We start from the raw sequence: 21,196 nt of genomic DNA, 5'->3' as shown, positions 1-21,196 counted from the left end.
TTGTACATTAACCTACACTGAATGAATTTTTTAAAATCTGTGTACTGCTTCTTTTTTTATGAAAAAAAAGATATATGTAATACATAACACTCTCCCAAACTGTGCAGAGCTCAATATGAATGCAGAGTAAGATTACTCCAATCTCAACCCTTTTTGTTACCCTGCCTTTGTCATTTACAACACTCCTCTTTCTCACAACCTCCACCATCCACTTCTTCATAGTGGGTGCATTTTAATTTATGCCCAGCCAACCCAACCATTCAATACAACACAGTGTCTGCAGTGCAGTAGATAGCTTTTAATGAGAAAAGAAGCTAACCACCCCCCATCCCACCTTCTGGCTTATCTTTGTTTCCCCCCGTCACCCCCTCTATTATTTGAGTGCAGTCTATAATCATGCAGTTACTAGGTCTGATAACGTCTCAATAGGCAACCAGCACTGATGAGCTTTCTATACTGTCTGCAGTTGCACAATGTCACTATCACGAGAACAGACCCTGAGGTAGACAGAAAGTACAAGAGAGAAGGGAGGGGGTGAGAAAGACAGAGAAAGAGAGGGAGAATGAGACAGAGAGAGAGACAGAGACAGAGATGATGCAGGCAGGCACATACTGTAAGCCGGACTGGCTCACTCCAAATATCTTGCAAATTTACAACGGTCCTTACATGACTTTCAACATGCATAATTTTATCTTTCTTTCTTGTCTCGCTCTCCCTCAGCTGCAGCTTCTCTTCTCTTCTCTTCTCTTCTCTTCTCTTCTCTTCTCTTCTCTTCTCTTCTCTTCTCTTCTCTTCTCTTCTCTTCTCTTCTCTTCTCTTCTCTTCTCTTCTCTTCTCTGCCTGAGGGATAACAGTAATTCTTCTCCAAGCTGTACTCCCCATCTCACGCGCCAACTTGCCGACACACATACTGGTATGTACCTCAGTCCATTTGTCCCCACACCAAGATTTTTAACCCACACACATCCAAACAATACACACATTTCTTGGATACCACTGCACATCCTTCCATGAATGCACCTATTGCACAGTCCACTGCTCAAGCTCAGGCTAAACAGAAATTAACTTTTACATGGAGTCAATAATCATTTCAAAACCCAAACATTAGCATGATTCAGGTTTTGAAAGGCCCTGTAATCACATGCAAAAACCTGAAATATTCTCACAATCAAGTTTTTACAAACATGAATAAGACCTGTTTTCAAACTGAATATTTGGTTATACAAACGGAATCCTTCCATTGAAAGAATCTTGGTCCTTTGACTCGTTTCAGAAATGATGAGATGATGAGAGCTGTCTCGGTGCTGTGAAAGGGACAGAAGCCAGATTGGAATTTTTCAGGCTGTTCGATTTAAGATGGTTATGAAGTTGGATGGATCTAATTCTTTCCAGAATTTTGAAGATGAAAACGAGGTTGTAATAAGGAGCTACGAATTCTGACTGATGGCGGTGGAGTCAATGTTCTTGAAGTTTCTGAAGGACATAAGACGTTGTGGTTTGTGGGGAGGAGGGGAATTCTGAAGGTGACTGCAACCTGGTCTAAAGTGCCAATGTCCTGGATATTGAGGTCTGAGATATGGATGACGTAATGATGTAATGACGAGGTCCAGTGTGTGGCCCTTAACGTGGGTGGGGCCAACAAGAGATTGATGAAGATTAATGCAATCCACGATTTGTTTAAAATCATCAGCCAGTTGACAGGAGAATGAATACATGTGAATATTGGAATCGCCCAATACCAGAATGTTTGAGTGGAAAGTGCCAAGTGAGATCAAGTTATGAATTTCAGGGAATAATAGATTTGGGTTGGGGGGATGGTAAATCTATGGTTGCAGAGGTGATGTAGTGTGATGAGATGTGTTTGCAGTTGAAAAACAGATGTTCAAAGGAGGTAACATTAGGGACAGACAGTAGGGAGGTTTGAATGCTGCAGTGATGGACAAAAGCGAGCCCGCAATCCACCCCCGCCCAGTAATCCGAGCTTTACTGAGGTATCTATAGCCTCCTGGCTCGTTGAGGGCAGAGTGTGCCTCAGGCTGTTGCCAGGTCTCTGTGAGACAAATAAACGTCAATATTCTTGTGAATAATATGGTCATTGATGAGTCCAGCTTTATTTGTCAGTGACAGTTTGTTTAATAGATCCAGTGTGGACAGGCTTGCAGAGCCCAGTTGATTTAGGGGGTGAAGGATACTCAGATCCACTCCTTATTTTCTTCCAATCCTGCCAGACAAGCTCCTGTTTTTTGTGACAGGAGTGACGGTGTTCTGATGATGCCATTGTTGCATGATGGTGTGCGCTTCTGTCCAGGAGAATGTAATGGATTGCTGTTAGCCTGGACACTGCGGCAGACAGATCCTCTGTGAGTGTATCGGGGTCGACAAGATAGTTGGAGTTGTTCAGAAGAAGCACTGATGTGATGGGAGCTCCGAAACGGTGCTGAGAAGACGGCGGAATAGTGTGGAGCGATGGCGTTAGCCATTAGCCTGGATCCCGGCGAGCGTCGATGGATGACAGCCGCACATTCAGGTAGACAGTCCAGAGCTTCCATGGCATTGGCAGTCCACTTGTTGCCAGCTGTCTGACGGCAGACTGATAGTTTTCCCCACTCTACCTTTTGTGCAAGAACCACACGTGACGCAGTTTGCCCATCTTACGCTTGCAAGCGGAGAAAGCCATCATCACCCTGCATGATACAGAGGGGCTTGAAACCAGTCTGCCTCTTGTGTCACGTGCCAGTGTCATCCAGCCACACCCCCCACTCACCAGGATCACTGTCACCTGTCGCGGGTTCATTGGGAGCACTATATTAGCGCGGCCAGCGCGACAATCCTTGTCAGCTTGTCTCGTGATGTCTCCATGCACACCGGTCCTTGAAAGATTGACTCCCCATTTCTGTATGATTCGGTCCTGTTCCTGTCTGTCCAGTGCTACCTTGTCAGGCCGCAGTTGCTCTCCGTGGAGATCACCCGTCCGCCACGTCCAGTCCTCGCCAGAACAAAGTCCAGCTACCAGCTCCTTCCCTTGGCCGGCTATCCTCACCCGACGAGCGCAGCCTCGCCCGTGCGCCGCTTTAGACCTTCACCGTTTCCCTTTCCCTCCACAAAAAAGTCTGCTTCACCCTGCATTTGGCTGTACTGTCCAATCTCTCATAGTACAAGCTGACCAACACTATGAAGCCAGCAAGTGATCAGCATTGTGTCGACTGGAGTGGACCGAGACAGCGGTCAGTAGCCTATCGGCGGACATCCGACTCCTGATCGAAGTGAGCCTGCAGCAGAAGCACCAGCTTCAGCACCAACTGCAACAGCTGGAACAGCGGCAGCAGGAGATGGCTCAGGTACTCAGCACCCTCCGTACCATGTCCAGAAGCCATCTGCCCAGCCACATCCCACCGGCTGTTGTCGCCCCCTCCCACACATCAAGCTCGCGTTCCATCGCCGAGACCCAGAGAGCCGTGGATGTTCCAGAGCCTCGTCTTGGTAATATAGAAAGGTTCAATGGAGATCCCAAACATGTCAGGGCATTTGTGACCAACTGCCGCATAATGTTCAGTCTCCAACCCGTCACGTTTGCGACGGAGCCAGCCAAAGTAGGGTTTGTCCTGTCCCACTTCACGGGCGAAGCACGGCTGTGGGGAATGGCTGAGTATGAGCGAAGGGCCCCTGCTTGTGACTCATTTGACGCCCTCGCGAGTGAACTCCAACAACTATTTGACCTGGGCTGGGCCACAGAGGACGCTGCAGAGGAGTTGGCTACATTGCGGCAGGGTAGTCGATCGGTGGCAGAGTATGCTCTCAAGTTCCAGACATTGTCTGGCACCAGCCAGTGGAACACACTGGCCCTGGTGAGCACCTTCCTCCACGGGCTCGCCGAGTACATGAAGGACGCGTTGGTGTCCTAAGAGCGTCCTCGAACCTTGGACGGTGCGATGGACTTGGCGGCCCGCGTGGTCCGGTGGATCGGGACCCGGCGATGCGAGCGGGAGTGAAGAGCGCCGCGAAGCCCGCGCAGCCAACCTCATCCACCCGTTCAGCCTCCATCGACCGCCCCGCCAAGCCGATGTCCGTTAAAGGGCCAGAGCTCGCGCAGCGTCGGGGGAGCCGCGTGAGCTAGACTAACACCTGGTCTCCCTGTTCCCGTTCAAGTTCCAGCTCCTTCACACTATAAACACACATCCAGCTTGCGGCGGGCGACCGCATCGTGGCGGCCTTGGTGGATTCTGTAGCGGAAGGTAACATCATGGACATCAGTTTGGCCCGTCAGTGGGAAATCAAGGTCCTGCCCCTGAGCCCGTCAATCCCCGCTCATGCCATTGACGGTCGCCTGATTGGCGAGATGACTTCCATCACGGAGCCAGTCAGGTTACTTCTCTCGGGCAATCACTATGAGCCGTTTCAGTTTTTTCTCCTGTCTCTCCCAGAGCAGCGGCTCATCTTGGGGCTTCCCTGGCTGCGGCTGCACAACCCGGTGCTGGACTGGGGGGTGGGAGGCATTCGGCAGTGGAGCGAGCGATGCCATCGCTTTTGCCCAAGAGCAGCTGCCAACCCACTCGAAAGGCCCATTCTCGGCCCTAACCCGGACATTTCCAACGTCTCAAGACTATACCAAGAACTCAAGTACGTTTTCAGCAAAGCCAAGGCAACTTCACTTCCCCCATACCGGTCGTACGATTGCGCAATCGACCTGCACCTCACCTCCCAAGGGTCGCGTGTACTCCCTGTCTGCCCCTCAGCGTAAGGCCATGGAGGAGTACATCCTGGACTCTCTGGCTGCTGGTATCATTCGGCCATCCTCATCACCCGCAGGAGCAGGATTTTTCTTTGTGGGGAAGAAGGATGGGATGCTCCACCCGAGCATTGATTACCGGGGAATCAACGAGATCACCGTGAAGAACCGCAATCCCCTTCCTCTCCTCCGCTTTCGAAAGCCTGCAAGACGCGACCATATTCACGAAGCTGGACCTTCGCAATGCTTATCACCTGGTACGCATCCAGGAGGGAGACGAATGGAAGACGGCCTTCAACACTCCTAGCTGGCACCATGAATACCTGGTGGTTCCGTTTGGGCTCACCAATGCCCCAGCAGTCTTCCAAGCCCTGATCAACGATGTTCTGCGAGAGATGTTAAATATGTTCATGTTCGTTTACCTGGATGACATTCTCATCTTTTCCTCCTCCCTCTCTGAACACATCAAACATGTCCGGACGGTGCTGCGACGTCTCCTTGAGAATTCCCTGTACGTTAAGGCGCAGAAGTGCGAATTCCACACGTCTTTCGTCACGTTTCTCGGCTACATGGTGCGAGAGGGATCCGTTGAGATTGGACCCCGAAAAGTTGAGGGCAGTCACGTCTTGGCCAGTTCCCAAAACACGCAAGCGGTTTCAGCAATTCTTGGGATTTGCGAACTTCTACCGCCGTTTCATCTGCAACTACACCACCGTGGCGGCACCGCTCTTACCAGCCTCGCCTCGCCATACAAATGGACAGACCAGGTAGGACGCACCATTGCGGAATTAAAGAGGAGGTTTAAGTCTGCTCCCATCCTCTGAGTGCCCGATCCCGAGAGCCAGTTCATGGTCAAGGTGGACGCCTCCAGCGTAGCCATGAGGATGATCCCCTCCACCCATGCACTTTCTTTTCTCGCCGTCTATCATCCGCTGAACGAAATTATGACATCAGCAATCAAGAACTTCTGGTGGTCAAGCTGGCTCTGGAGGAGTGGAGGCGCTGGTTGGAGGGTGCCACCACGCCGTTCATCGTCTGGACGGACCACCAGAACCTGGAATACTTGAGATCAGCCAAGATACTGAACGCCAGGCCAATAAGCATCGGACGCCAGCTCCGTTGTACAGCATGAGACAGCGATTATGGCTCTCATCGCGGAATCTGCTGCTGTGCACGGAATCCCGCAAGCTGGTGCCCCGCTTCGTCGGTCCCTTCCCCATATGCAAGGTAATCAACCCGTCTGCTGTTCGTCTGCTCCTTCCTAGCTCCATGAAGGTCCATCCCACGTTGCACGTCTCTCGGGTGAGACCCGTGTTTGAGAGTCCCTTGGCTGTGGCGTCTGCTCCGCCGCCGCCCCGGCTCGTTGATGGAGAGCCGGCTTACACCGTCCGCTCCTTGCTCCGGTTGCGGCGTCGTGGCCGCGGGCTCCATTACCTCGTGGATTGGGAAGGGTACGATAATTTGCACCGCTCTTGGGTGCTGAGCCGCTGGATCCTCGACCCCTCACGGAGTTCCACCGCCTGCATCCGGATCACTGGGGGTCCGTGCCGGAGTGAGATGGCCTGTGGGGAGGGACTGCCGCTGCACCGCGCCCCGGCCTCGCCGCCTCCTGAGCCCGCATCTACTGCTTCGACGTCGGCTGCCGATTCTGATGCATCAACAGACTATTGAGGTCTCCTACCGGTGGGGCATGCCCGGAACACCTCCCCAGGGAGGCGTCCAGGAGGCATCCTGATGAGATGTCCGAGCCACCTCATCTGGCTCCTCTCAACGTGGAGGAGCAGCGGCTCTACTCTGAGTCCCTCTTGGATGACCGACCTTCTCACCTTATCTCTAAGGGAGAGCCCGCAAACCCTGCGGAGGAAACTCATTTCGGCCACTTGTATCTGGGATCTCGTTCTTTCGGTCACGAACCATAGCTCATGACCATAGGTGAGGGTAGGAGCATAGATCGGCCGGTAAATTGAGGCCTTTGCCTTTTGGCTCAGCTGTCTCTTCACCACGACGGACCGGTACAGAGTCCGCATTACTGCCGACGCTGCACCGATCCGCCTGTCGATCTCGCGCTCCATCCTTCCCTCACTCGTGAACAAGATCCAAGGATATTGGAACTCCTCCACTTGGGGCAGGATCTCATCCCCAATCCGGAGAGGGCATTCCACCCTTTTCCGACCGAGGACCATGGCCTCGGATTTGGAGGTGCTGACCAATTATTTATGATTAATTATGAGTTTTATTAAAGAGTCTGCGGGTAGGGAGAATTGACAAACAATCAACCAGGGTTCAACAACACTGACACTTGATCCCACAAAGAGAACATGTGCAGGCAGTGGCTTGCCAAATGTGGTCAACTTTCCGGCAAGGACAAAAAGGCACATGTGTGCAGTGAAGACTTCAGACTTTTGAATGGCAATGCAGAACAAACTCTGGCATCGGTGATACAGGGACTGAACCGCCCTTATCAATGGGTTCCGCACCTGGTACCCCCAATGCAACTCCTATTGAACTCCCTGTTGGACACTGTTGAATGCCTTCTCCAAGCACACAAAACACATGTGGACTGGTTAAGCGAAACACAAACACAAGCCGCCTCCTGGGTGTAACAGCTTGCCCATGCATGCTGCCTATGGCTATGTGAGCTTGTGGCCAAGGGTTTTGCAATACAGTGATCCCTCATTCATCGTGGGAGATGCCTTCCAGAACCACCCGCAATAAAGGAAAATACGCGAAGTGGAACGTGTGTATGTATCATTTAGGAATTTAAACACCATTGTATTGAAATTTCGAACATGTAGTGTTTCTTGTTGGCCGGTAGAGGGCATGGGTGTATTGTTAGTCAATTAGAAGTGTGGTTTACCTTAAATTAATACACTACACTAACCCGGGGGACATCATGCATAGCTAAACCAAAGTGAGTCACGGTAGCGTATGAATTTCCTGTTGCAATGTGGTCCTATACACAATATCAAGGTTTTTTAAACCCTCCCCAATACGTTTACGCTACATAAACATTTCCCATTCCCTTAATAACCATTCCCACACTGTTCTGTTCATGTATTCAAGCTTGAACTCAGTCACATTCGCAGTGACGCACATTGGTCAGATGCACGCCACGCGCTATCAGCGCTCATTGCCGGTGTCCCAACTCCTTTTAACACTCTGGTGCATTTTTCCTGTGCAGCTGTGTAACGTCTCCGCTCTCTCCCTGCTGGCCAGCTGACACGCTCTCCGCGCTCTCTGTGCTAGACTTCAGGGGCTGGCATCAGCAATGTAGAATTGCTGATTATCCCGCTGATTATGGCGTGTATATAAACGCCGTGCGCCGGTCAGTCCTTGCTCTTTCGTCTGCTATGGCACACGTACACTTGCCACCTGATTCTAGTTTGCTGATTTGCTGTGTAGCGGTACGCCTGGCTTGTTCGTCTGCCTTGACACACACTCGCCTGCCATCTGATTCCCTTTTGCCTGATCCACTGTATAGCATCATGCCTGGACTCTTTTTGGCCCGACCTTCTGCCTGTCCCTGACCACGAGCTTGCTTTAGACCTTTCTGCCCCCATGACGCACAACGCGAGCTTGCTGATGAGTCGCCTCGTGCACCTGCTCTGCTGGCGTTCCAGCCTTCCTTTTCAAATTGGAATAACTCAATAAAGTGTCTGTGTTCTGCACAGTTGTCCTGTCTCATTCGTGAAAGACTGGCTACCGCGCTTCAAACAATTCCTGGGCAACCTGAAAGTTAAGAATGGCTCAGATAGATTTTATTTGAAGACCAAAATTGAAGACATGCTATAACACACTCATTGACCCAGCTACTGACATCACAGTTATGTCCAACATATTGTTCAACCAACTTCAAGGCATAATGCACAGCAGTGGCTGGACGCTACTCCCCAACACTGCTCATTTAATATCAATGCATTCGCTTTAACCAACACTCATTTATACTCATTTAGTGCTTTTAAACTGGACAATTGGACCATACAAACTGGTCCACTTTGACTACAGTGTTCGACTTTAGAGCGAAACACTAGCACACAACACTGGAACTGCTCTTGAAGGCCTCGTGACAGTTGTCATTCTGTGGCTCACTGTTGCAGCCTATTTTTCTGGTCCGCCTCGAGGTGGACCCTTTATTCATGGCGGGTCTTTCGGGTCTCACTTTCAGTTGTCACCATGAGCTTTCTTTTTCATGCCTCTGGGAGCCGCATGTCCCTGCCGTTCAGGGCTCCTGGTAGACAAAGGGGATCTGGACAGAATATGCCCATGACACTCCATACATTTGCCAAAGGGGGGACACCACAGAAGGGCTGTGCCAGCCAATTGGGCCCATCCTTCATGATTTCACTTCCGTGATTACAAGAAACAGGCAAACCTTGTCCAGCACTGTTAATTCTGTGACTACACCACAGTATGTGTTAGGGTTTTCCAGGTTATCTTTATCATAGGATTATGTTGGAATGCAACAGGTAATAAATACCTTACCTTGTCCACAAGGTCGTAAAACATCCCCTGAGATGTTTAGACTAGAGGACAAGGGCTTCCTATTCAGTCTACTCTTGCCCCCACTCTTTCTCTTAATAAATATGTCCTTGCAGTTGGGAGAGTTTCAGACTTCATTCCTTGAGCGAGTGAACTCTCCACCTGCAGGTGTCTAAAAGGACTTGCTTGTCTCCCGTGTGGTTCTTGCAAAATAAGTTGGAGTGAGCAAATCTCTAACAGTATGACTTGGAGTCAAAGAATCCCACACAACAGGCACCTATGGGTGCATGCGCTTTACCAACTGGACTCAAGGAGACCCGTTTCAAACAGTGGTTTCAGCCACCCTGGTGCCTAACTGCTAACAAATTTGTGTCAATATTATGCCGGGTGCGCTAATAACATAACGCGTGCCGAATACGACTGCCACAACACCGAAAAGACAATCAAACGTGCTTGACACAGGCCAGCGGGGAGACTGTCTCTCTAGCACAGTGGTTCTTAACCTGGGTTAGATCGAACCCTAGGGGTTGGGTGAGTCTGTCTCAGGGGTTCGGCAGGGCCTACACTGCGGTGATCCAAACACACCTGATTTATCGTGTAAATTTGTGATGACGCATATCTGAACTGGCACAAGTCACACTCATTTGTAAGTATGTAATTTGTTGTGAGTTCATGCATTGTGTTGGTTTTGTTCTTTGAACAAGGTGATGTTCATGCACGGCTCATTTTGTGCACCAGTAAAAAACTTCTATGTCTTTAATTTGAAAAAAATATATATATTTTTCACTTCAGAGGGGTTCAGTGAATGCACATATGAAACTTGTGGGGTTCAGTACCTCCAACAAGGTTAAGAACCACTGCTCTAGCGTGTCTTGAACTGTCCCTGGGGTCTCCTACCAGTTCCTATCAGTGGAACATCCTTGGAACACATCCTTGGAACACCTCACCAGGGAAAACAGCCACTCTGCTATTGGACGAGGCAGTCACAATTGTTTGGTATTTCAATAAAAACTAAAAGCATGCCAGTGACTTCAAATCCCCCTTGAGAAATGTATTATTTATTCATTATTCATTGTGGTACGGCATTTGAGAAAAGTTTCTCATTTACAATGCCAATCTGGAGACAATTTACATTTCAGTGTCAGGACATGACAACAGTAGATATAAAATATACAGGTTTATGATAGAACACTGTATATACGGAAAAGATAATCGGGACCAACCTCCCATCTATCTAAGACTTGTACCTGTCCAGGACCAGGAAACGTGCAAGTAACGTCTCCGCAGACCCTTCTCACCCAGGACACAGTCTGTTCAAACTACTCCCCTCCGTTACAGAGTGCTGTACGGCAAAACCAGTAGACATAGACACAGCTTCTTCCCCCAGGCTGTTGCTCTGATAACCTCTCACCACTCATAGAGACTCAGTGTCATCACTGTGCAATAACATCCTGTTCTCCTCACTTAAATATTGTTAGTTACCTGAATGTTGTCAGTCACTTAAATGTTGTACAGAGGCTGAGATCAACCAGAGTCAAATTCCCTTTTTGGCATGCACATACATGGTCAATAAAGCTGATTCTGATTGTGCATATTTCAATGAGCCAATTGTTGTTTCTGTAAAGAGTTTATAACCAATTAAAAAACATAAACCCTTACATATTGTACTGATGAAATTTGTGGCAGAGAACAAGTTGCCTGTCTGGCAATATGGCCACTGAGTGCCACTGACAAATTCATTTGAGCAGTAATCTTGCCATAATTTTGTGGTCTTTTCTGTTCACCTAAATCCGGCTGGCATGGTTCCCTGTAACCATTCTTCGTCAACAGGATTAAGCTTGCTTAGTGTGAGCTCTACTGGGATCATTTGTACTGCATATATTGTACACTCACAATGGTGGCTTGCCAGTTTGGCTACATGTCCGTCCGCCTTACTCCCCTTCTATTGAATTTGTAGCATATCATTTTGGTTCCTTGAAGCAGAGACAAAGGGATTGAGGCATCATAGGCCAATCTATCAATCCAAGCCTAATTGGGAAATCTAAATTAATTTGCCATGCTTTTCATGCATTTGGATTCAAAGACACAAGTACATGGTTAGACTTGTTGAATGATGCCTCAAGTTCAAAGAAAGCTTGTTTAGGCTCCAGCACACCCATGACCATAAGGATAAGCGGTACAACTGATGGATGGATGGAATGCTTTTATATGATTAGATACTTTGAGAACGACCATTGTTGAACCACCTGAGGTTTCTTCCTTTGAGAAAATACTGCTTCAGCGGTAAGCGGTACAACAGATGGATGGATGGATGGATTGCTTTCATATGATTGGATAGTTTGAGAACATTGTTGAACCTCCTGAGGTTTCTTCCATTGAGAAAATACTTTCAGTGTGAAGACAACATGTTGATCAGTGAGGATCAGTAAATATTGACGAAGTGGCCTTGTTTGGGAGATATAGGGGAAAAAAAACTTTCTATATTGGAATGAAGGAAAAAAATATCCTTAATGTTTTGATTTGATTTATTTATTTCGGCAAGTACATAATAATCAGCATTCATTACAACTTCATTTCACATTGTGTTTTACATGACTTGTCGACTTATCTATCTATCTATCTATCTATCTATCTATCTATCTATCTATCTATCTATCTATCTATCTATCTATCTATCTATCTATCTATCTATCTATCTATCTATCTATCTATCTATCTATCTATCTATCTATCTATCTATCTATCTACCTACCTACCTACCTACCTACCTACCTACCTACCTACCTACCTACCTATCTATCTATCTGACGGGAAGATCAACTGAGACACGGCCCCTTTTCAAGGTGGCTGCCGGTATTGTTTGCTCCTAGTCTTGCCTGGAATTTTAGAGTGGTTTTAGTGTTTTTTTGATAACTTTCTAACCATTTATCGAATGCAAGTGTACCACCATTGTACAGGTTAATCAGAAAACCAATTTTGTTTTTTCTGTGGACTATTTTTATGTTTTTTGGAGGATGTGCTCTGGTGTGCTAGCAGGCTTGCTAGCACTAGCCAGCTTTGCTAACCTTGCTACCTGTTAGCCGTGCTAGCCACCATCAACCTACACTGCCACCTGGCTACAGCAGCCCACCTACCATCCGGCTACTGCAGCCTACAGTAGTTACCACCAGACTAAAGAGGCCCAGCTACCATCAGGCTACTGAGGCCTATAGCTACCACCAGGCTGCTGAAGCCTGCAGTAGCTACCACCAGACTACAGACTGCAGAGGCCCAGCTACCACCAGGGTACTGTAGACTACAGTAGTTACCTCTGGACTACAGACGCCCAGCTACCACCAGACCGCTGTAGCCTACAGTAGCTACCCCCAGACTGCATAAGCCACCAGGCTGCTGCAGCCTACAGTTGCCACCACTGGACTACAGAGGCACAGCTGCCACCATGCTACTGCAGCCCAGCTGTGCTTACCGGCAAGCTAATTCAACTCAAGAGGCCCAATCTTTGGGCCTCGGCCGAGGCCTCTTTCTAGAGGCCTTGTGTGCATGCTAACACTAGCATGTCTGTCAGGACATCACCCCCAGACCACCTCACGCTGGCCGAGCTGTCCCATGGATTCCTCAACCTACAGAAGCAAATTTCCCTCCTGACCTCCACCCTCCTCCAAGATCCATCCGAAGCTGACACCCTCCTCCTGGTGCGACAAACCTGCAATGCTGCTGCAGTGGAGGAGCCACCGCAGAGCCCTTGCTCTACAGCCTGCCGCCACTCAGAGCTCTGGATAGAACCACACATCAACCGCAAGAGGAGGGGATGGGACTCACGATCAGCACCTCACCCTCAGGTGATATCCCCATACACCCAAACCGTTTCAGGCTCCTGGATGAGAAGGATGCTCATCTCCACACACCCAGGGCCAAGAAGCCAAGAAACTCCTTCTCCTCCACCCTCAAACCACCAATAGCCTTTCACTACACCCCCAACCCCAACCGGTCCTCTCCCCCAACAAACTGGGAGAAGTTATTAGAACAGACTGGTCGCTGTGGGCTGTTTCAGGCACCTTCTCCCCCTTCCCATCGGCCTCAACCCCCCCCCCCCCCGGCCCTCCTACCCCTAAACCTCCCTCCTTGCCCCCCCTCCACGCCCCTTGCCACAGCCCCCCTGGGAAGCACCGAGAGTACTCTCCCTTCCCCCTCATCGACCTCCATCACCCTCGCCAACCCTGCCCCCCCTACTGTAGCCTTCCCCAACACCTGGCCCGCTAACGGCAGGAAAACCAGCAGAGCACCCACCATCCACAACAATCCTCCTAGGCAGATACGGCAATGACCAAACCCCCGCCCCACCCTTTTCTACCCACCACCATTCCAGCCACACGCCTGGCCATTTTAACACAGGCCAGTTCTCCTCCCTACCCCTCCCTACCCACCATTCTCTCTGCCACACGCCTTAACACGCCACTGGCCAGCTCACTTTAGACCAGCTCTCCTCCCAACCCCCACTACCCACCACCTTTCCTCCCACCCCCTCCCCGTCATCCCCTTTTCAAGCACTGACTTCCCCGACCCCTCCCACCACACGACGCTCAGAGCCACCAGCAATCTGACAGGACACGGACCGCAGCCCTGCCGGCACCAAACTGTCCACCCACCCATACCCGCGTCCCCTCTGTGCTGGTGGTTGGATCCTCAATGGTATGCCACGTTTCCCTCCCCAAAACTGAGACCCACTCATTCTCCAGAGCCAAGGTCCTCGACATCAACACCCGCATTCCCCAACTGACAGCTCACCGTCCACAGATCTCCACTGTCATCATACACATCGGGAGCAATGACATCAAACTCCAGCAGTCAGAGATTCTCACACAACATTTTCGCACACTCATCTCCACCGTTTCTGCAACCGGTAAGGCCTTCATTGTCTCCGGTCCCTTTCCATCTCCACGACTCACCGACACCCAGTTCAGTCGGATCCGTGATCTACACATCTGGCTCCAGGCCCATTGCACCGCCAGCAAGATCCCCTATACCAATAACTTCACAACCTTCTGGAAACAGCACAATCTTTTTGCAAGGTTTACACCTCAACCAGGCGGGGGCACGGCTGCTGTCCCTCTCCATGAAGCTCACTCTGGAATCCCTGGACTGGCTCCATGAGTCGTGACGCGAGGATTGTCCGATCCATTCTCTCCCTCACAACAACAGTTCACCTTCCCTCAGACCTTGGACTAACCACGCTCCCCCCCCCCCCCCCCCCCGCTCCCCCACACGGTAGTCCTCACACCAGGCCCCTTTACTCCACCCCTCCCACTATCACCAAAGGAAAAACCACACCACTGTCACACACTACCTTCCCACTGCAAAAAAATCATGTCCACATTTCTTCTAGAGTATCCACCACTGTCTATTGATCTCAGGCATGATTAACCAATCATAATAACGTCATAAATATCCCACTAAACCCTAGCCCAAAACTACATGCCTCTGGAGCTTGCCCTCAGCCCATCACACAATCTCATTCCAGTCAAACAGATGCCGGCACCCAATCTAGCATCCAAAATAACGTACAAATGACAAAACGGAAAAATAAGAATCACATAAAACAAATTCAAACCATATCCCAATTAAGCAATATCAAAGGTTTTAAAATATGCCACCTCAATGCAAGAAGCATCACATCAAAGCTTGATGAAATAAAAATACTCACTGAACAAGGCAAACCACATCTTCTCATCATTACAGAATCGTGGCTTTCTCCTATCACACCAGACTCGTTTATCTCCATAGACTATTATGAACTACACAGAAGAGACCGGCCAAATAAACCAGGTGGTGGTATTCTATTTCTAGTAAATAAATCATATGCACACACAGTAACCCCAATCACAACAGAAACCGAAACAATGCAACTGGTCATCAGCTTTACCAACCAACATGCAATCACAGTCATTGCCAGTTACAGGCCGCCAAACACAAACCCCACAGATTACATTAAAAATCTATCCAATATTATAAAAAATATAAAAACAAAGGAATATATCTTAATTGGCGACCTGAACTTAGACTACGAAGACAAATCATCCAAACCTCTAAAAAGCATGGCAGAAAAATTAGGACTTCACCAACTGATAAAAGAACCAACTAGAATATGTCACACTCTCAGCTCTATTCTCGATCTCATCTTCACCAATCAACCCACAAAATATAGCATATCAGGAGTCAGCCATTTAGCTGTATCAGACCATTCTCTCATATACACAGTTAAGAAAAACCTTAAACCTCAGAAAAATCATCAACAGTGCACTATTTCAAATATATTAAGATCTAAGCTACCACAGTATGACACCGAAATAAAGATTACTGATTGGAGCAACCAACTAGTACTCACCGACCCAAAACAAATCTTAGCAGATTTCCAGAATCGTATAGAAGCCATACAGAAAAATACACTACTACCAGAAAATTCAGTCTATGACAGAATACATTACCCTGGATAAACTCAAATATTCTCAATTTAATCGCACAGAAAACCACTGCACTGTAATTGTATAGGTCAATAAAAACTATTGAAAATAAAACAGCTCTCACACATCTTAGAAATAAATGCACCTTAGGAATAAGTAAGGCTAAAACCACCTACTTCCAGGAGCAAATCACTCAGGCCGCCACAAACCCAAAAATCCTCTGGCAGATGCTAAAATCCATCACTGGGCAAACTCATGAAAATACAAACAACAACATACAAATATCTTTACAAAATACACTCACTACCGATCAGGAACAGATTGCAAATGCATTTAATAATTATTTCATCACCTCTATTAAAGAACTGACAGAACACTTTGATCCTACGTCTCCACCCACACCTCATCAGACAAGCTAACCTTTTCTGAGATTACTCTCTCAGAGTTATCCAGTATTCTCAGCTCACTCAATAACTCAAAAGCCAAAGTCATATATGAATTAAACACAGACTTTTACAAAACCCATGCCAGTAGCTTCCTACCCTTAATCCTCCACTTAATCAATCTCTGCATAAGACATTCCATATTTCCGACTGTGTGGAAAAAAGCAAAAATTACCCCCATATTTAAATCAGACAACCGAACAACCCTATCCAACTACCGTCCCACATCAATCCTCCCGCCTATATCAAAACTCTTAGAAAAAATCCTGTCAAAACAACTTATAGAACATCTTGAAACAAACAACCTTCTCAACAACTCAATATTTGGCTTCCGATCAGCTCGTTCAACACTATCTGCACAGCTACTACTCACAGAATACGTATATACGCACTTCTCTTAATAAAGGCCACATCACAGGAACAGTCTTTGTAGATTTCCGTAAAGCCTTTGACACAGTTAATCACCAAATACTCCATAACAAACTAGTTTCCTTTCATCTCTCTCCCTCAGTTCTAACTATGCTCTCTTCATACCTCTCAGATAGAATCCAGGTTGTTAATATTGGTCAGGCCACATCTACTCCATTACCATCTCCCACTGGTGTTCCCAAGGGCAGCATACTGGGCCCATTATTATTTATTATGTACATCAATGACATGCCCAACATATGCAAACAAACTCAAATCATATTATATGCTGACGACACAGTTATTTTCACCTCAGATCCGAACATCGAAACCATAAACTCCAAACTTACTTCTGATACCCAGCTCCTACATGACTGGCTAAAAGTAAACCATCTGACGATCAATATAAAAAAACTGAAATAATGTATTTCCACTCCCCGTGGAAAAACATCTCCATAACTGTCCCCATTACTGTATCCGATCAAACTCTAGTAGTCACAGACACATATAAATATCTTGGAGTGTACTTAGACTCCCACCTCACCTACAAAAAACATGTTAACACTCTTACTAATAAGCTCAAACAGAAAATACATGTCTATAACAAGATCAGGCCCTATCTCACCCATAATGTCTCAAATACGTATCTATATTCTATCATACTGTCTAACTTATCATACTGTCTTCCCATTTGGTCTCTCACCACAAAAGAAACTCTGGATCCCATAACCAGACTATACAATAGAGCATACAAAATACACGGCAAACGATCAATCTGGACCCATCACTGCACGTCACTTGCACGCTCTAATGCACTAACCTTCCAGAATTACAGAATTCTCATGGCAATAAAACTCTTCTATCAACTACACACAAATTCTCTCCCACCTATAGTTAATTCACTATTCCCAGGCCGTAATGAAAGACAGGCCCGCATCACCCGCTCAGTTACACAGGACCTCATCCGAACCCCAGCCTACAAAAACAATTTTGGTCTAAACTCTTTTATCCGCACATCAATTTTGATCTGGAATGAGATACCCCTTCAAATCAGATCAGCCACCTCTATTACACAATTTAAACGGCTATACACTTATATTTTAATAACAAACCAAACTTGCACCCATTAACAATAATGTATATATATTGTATTGAAATGTATGTAATGTTATAGGAACCTGCTGTAAAACAGTTCTTGAACTGTGTCAGGCCAGTCCATGAAACTTTGATGTTACAGGTCGACAACCTTTCCTTTAAATAAACTGAAACTGAACTGAAGCTGACGGTTTGATTTTAATTCAATGACAAGGTAACTAACTTAATAGATTTGACAGTTTTAGTTACTAATTATCAGTAATGTTCTTATAATAGTTTTAGAGTGAATTTTACTGTAGACATCTTACAGGAACTATTAGTAAATATTGACCATGATGATATTCATTCGTTTATTTATTCATTCATCTTCTGAACCGCTTATCCTCACGAGGGTCGCGATGTGCTATCCCAGCGGTCTTGGGCAATAGGCCCTTTTGTGTGGAATTTGCATCCTTGTGCCTGTGGGTTTTCTCCAAATACTCAAGTTTTTTCTCACATTCCAAAATCACGCATGTTGTAGATGTGAATAGTTTGTCTATTTACGTATGTGTGCCCTGTGATTGGCGGTTGAGCAGGTCAAGGTGTAGCCTGCTTCTAACGCTGCAGCACATATGCATCCCTTGTAAGGATAAACCCAAATCAGCTCATACTACAGAATGAAACAAATAACTTAACCAAAATATATTTTTAGGGATATCATACATTATTGCTATTATTGATAAGACAGCAGTGGAGGAAATGTACCACTCTTACTCTACTCGTATGATGCAACTGTACGTGTGTTGTGTGTTAGCGTGCGTGTGTGCACGTACATAACCTGTTCGAGGCTCTTACTATTACTCTGTCATGCCACTGCTCATCATTGACCCCTTCTTGTCCTTCATGCTGGGGGGCAGAAACACGACTATAATTGAGGTGGCGGCTTAAAACCGTCAAATCATAAAAAAAGATATGGTGAGCTCCAGTGAACTACGAGGAAATATTGCCTTCTTTTACAGTGTGGGCCGTGAATGAAGCCATAAAATTATAAGCAGTTTTTATGATGGCCCATTGAAGTAGGATGCTTGTATATTGATGGTTTACAGGCTGTATTCCTCTTTCCACATGCGGTGGAAGAGCTGACAAAGGGGCCCCTGTGTAACTATTTTTTATGCATTTAATATATTAATTATCCGGTAAATGTTCCCCAGGCAGTGCTTGGGATATCAGAGAATGACAGGTTTTCAATGAAGCTCCTGGGTTGGCCCATCAGGCTGCAGTGTATTATGTGGGAAAGGTCATTTTAGGGTTAATGTAACTTTTTATTTGCTGATTTATCTTATGTTGGCAGGTAGTAAGGGAAGGGGGCACAGCTACCTTCCCCCACCAAAAAAGAGGAATTTTTGAAAATTGACTAGTGTGTTGAGAGCAAAGCTGATTATACCACACTTTTATTTGTGTTTGCGAGTCTGATTGTGAGTACTTCCTCTGCTCCTCTCCCTCGCCATACGCATGTGCGCATGCACGGACGCACGCAAGCACGCACGCACGCACGCACGCACGCACGCACGCACGCACACACACACACACACACACACACACACACACACACACACACACACACACACACACACGCACACAAAACCCAGGGTTTACAACCCAAGGGAAACTGATAGGTTAGCCTGAAATGAAAAAGTCTTTCTTCAGTGGAGCTCCCTGATTGTCTGCAATCACCCATATCACACCTTCCATCCTTCAAATTGATTGCTCATCATTTTCGTGCTAGAGAAAGATGCAATTCCTGGATGTGGGTGGACATACGTTTGTACTCTGGCAGTGTTAATTAAGATGCTGGTTGTAATAATGACTGTGTATTATACAGGTATAGCACAAGAGGACACAGCCAAATAAAATAAATTTAAAAGAAACAGGCACTTGGCCTAACACACATGCACACTGCTGAAATAGCTGGTTCTTCTTTTAGCCAGATTTTAGAAGCACCTCCTGAACGCCTTCTTGCAGGCCTTGTGACTAGTGAGTTTCTCTTCCCTCTAATTGGTTTAGCTAAATCTTACTTCTGATCGGTTGCGCTCTATGTGGACTGCGGCTTGATTAATGATGGCGGACTATATTACAATTTCACTTTCAGAATCACATGACCTCAAATGACCTGTCAATTACTTTTACTCAGACTCAAGAAAAAGGTTACTGTTAGGGTTTTCAGGTTAGTTTGATCCTATGATTATGTTGGAATGTAACCTGTAATAATTAAACTCGCTTGTCCTGTCTTAACAAAAGTAGTAGAACAAAGTGCTAAGATCTTTTGAACTGATTGACTAGCTGCAGAGGAAGCAATCAAAGTGTTTTGTTTACACAACATCGTGCTGTGCTTTGATCAGCCAGGGGCTTCGGCCATTTGTCTACTCTGACCCCCACTCTCAACCCCCACTCTGTTTCTCTTAATAAATATCCCCTCGCAGGAACAAGGGTTCAGACTTCATTCTGGAGTGAGTGAACTCTCCACCTGCAGGTGTCAAAAAGGACTTACTTGTCTCCTGTGTGGTTCTTGCAAAATATTGTTTGAGTGAGCAAATCTCTAACAGTTACTAATACAAATGCCGTATTTTCCGGACTGTAAGTCGCTCCGGAGTATGAGTCGCACCAGCCATAAAATGCATAATAAAAAAAAAGACATATAAGTCGCACCGGAGTATGTCAAATTTTTGGGGAAAATGTATTTGATAAAATCCAACACCAAGAACAGACACCATCTTGAAAGGATATTTAAAATAAAAATAGAATAGGCAACAACAGTCTGAACGGTATGCTAACGTTACATAAACACATAAACAAGGAACTGAGAATGTGCCTGACGTAATATATTAAGAGTTATTTAAATGACTATAGCATAAACAACATGCTAACAAGTTTATCGTACCATCCGTGTCGCTCCAAATCATTAAATCCAACAAAATCTTCATCCTTGGTGTCACCTATAAACAACTCCGGTAACCCTGGAAGTAGAAGATGCAACACTTCCTCTTCTACGTGGCTTGGTCAGACTCATTGTCAGTTGCAGATCTCATTATTCCACAGGCCTATTGCGCCCTCATGTGGATTAATGTGAAAATATTACCTGAGATCTGCGTTAATGATGCTGATTACTTTGAATTTAATATTATTTATTGCTGTTATTTAATTTGATATCATGTATGTTTATTATTCATTTATTGTATTTTTTTCAGCATAAAATGGCAGTTGGTCAAGAATGTTTATAGTTTAGATAATTATAATTATTTTTTTAATATCAGGCAAAGTGATGCACATTGAATCTGTTTTGATACAAACTAAAAATCAATATTATTAATAAAGTTATTTATTGTAAGTTTATCTTTCTTTTTTATTTATTTGTCTTTTCTTTAATGTTAATAACATGGGGGGCGTGAAATGTTTTCTTCTCCCTGGGGGGGCATCACAGAAAATTATTGAGAAGCACTGATCTAAAGAAACACAATGTTACAGACAGATGACAAAAAACAGTAGATATTATATACATCAGCATAACTACGGAAATTAGTTAATATAGCCACAGTGTTTGAACAATTAAA

General features: G+C 46.3%; 1 long non-coding RNA gene across 1 annotated transcript in view; it reads right to left on the bottom strand.

Annotated features, from left to right (window-relative positions):
• The window catches only part of LOC148394765 (uncharacterized), a 55,811-nt gene extending 35,189 nt beyond the window's left edge, over positions 1-20,622 (bottom strand). The window contains exon 1 of the long non-coding RNA XR_015859377.1: positions 20,527-20,622. This is a non-coding gene — a long non-coding RNA (uncharacterized LOC148394765). The remainder of the gene's footprint in view (positions 1-20,526) is intronic.
• Positions 20,623-21,196: the final 574 nt, after the last annotated feature.

The sequence above is a fragment of the Syngnathus floridae genome, chromosome 7 (assembly GCF_059516105.1).
Source record: "Syngnathus floridae isolate MCC-2025c chromosome 7, RoL_Sflo_1.0, whole genome shotgun sequence".
Taxonomy (NCBI): Eukaryota; Metazoa; Chordata; class Actinopteri; order Syngnathiformes; family Syngnathidae; genus Syngnathus; species Syngnathus floridae.
This window is presented reverse-complemented; position numbering and strand designations above follow the sequence as displayed.